The sequence below is a fragment of the Trachypithecus francoisi genome, unplaced genomic scaffold (genome assembly GCF_009764315.1).
Source record: "Trachypithecus francoisi isolate TF-2019V2 unplaced genomic scaffold, Tfra_2.0 Lachesis_group3, whole genome shotgun sequence".
In the NCBI taxonomy this organism is placed as follows: Eukaryota; Metazoa; Chordata; class Mammalia; order Primates; family Cercopithecidae; genus Trachypithecus; species Trachypithecus francoisi.
Window position 1 is genome coordinate 21,663,836 of NW_022681468.1, and position 1,251 is coordinate 21,665,086.

Sequence of the window (1,251 nt, forward strand, 5' to 3'; positions counted from 1 at the left end):
TCTTTAATTAGACTTGTTAAGGGTGATGACATCTATGGAGGGCACTACTGAGATTGCCCTGTCTGAGAGAACTTGCCATTGGGAGGGGCATTATCCGAGCTGAGAGCCTGCAGTTGCAGGTATCTTCAGGATCTGCCCTAGCTTTTGAGGCTGAGGCTGTGCCCTTCCTAGGCTGCTCTCAGACATTGACTGTGCATAGTGACAGCATTAGCCTGGCCATTTCTGTCTAAGGTGGACCCCTCCACTGGCATTCTTTATGCTGGAGCTCCTCCACGCTACCTGGGATTTTCTCAGAGGTGCACTGCATCAGAGACTCTTTCTAACCAGCCCTCCTTCCTTCCCCCTCTTTATTCACAGGTGTCACGTTGATAACGGTTGAAAGGTCTTCTTGGCTACTCCTGTTCTCTCTTCTTCTTTCTCTTTCTGAGGCATTGGTCTCAATAAATTTCTTACATTTTTCTGTCTTGATATCTGCTTCCTACAAGACCAAACTGTCAGAAAGGCATTGAGCTAAAATATTTTGACTGGCTTTTCAAGTCACCATCAACTAGACCAATAATGCCTATTCAAACTGATTTCCTTATCTTCCCCACTATAACCTTTCTTTGCAGGCAAGCAGAATTCTACATAGCATGGTGGTGCTATCTCTAATTGTGCTTTGTTTATTTAGACCTTGGCTCATATCCTGTTTTCTGTCCTCCATAATTTCATGCATTCAATTCCTAGTATCTCATAATTCAGCTTAATCCCATTAATCCCATAGCCTTTGTGAATCCTTGTTTTATTACCCCAGCCAGAAAGGATTCATAAAGTCTCAAGATTCTGTTATATTTAGAGGAAATCCTCATGCTCCACCCCTTCAATATCTCAATAGTTTTATCTATTTAATTTTAATATTCTTAAGGTCAATTAATAAACCTTTTATATTCTTTTCCTTTCATCAGCTAACACATTTCTAGGTGCACAGTAGATTCTTAAAATGTTTTTGGTAGATGGTTTCAGACTTGTGGGCCAACAATTGAAATACCTGGGAAATAATTCATAGAGGCTAAATTCTAATAGCAGCTACTATCAGATACAAAAGAAAAGAGCTGGATCCCAGAGCTCATAAAGAAACAGTTGTGTTTCTAATTAAATTTCAGACTTGTTAGGAGTTTGTACTGTGATTCAATGATAATGAGAAGTCTGGACACTGGGAGGAAGTGTAATACAGAAGTGGCTTTATCATATAAATCACATTGGACTTAAAAA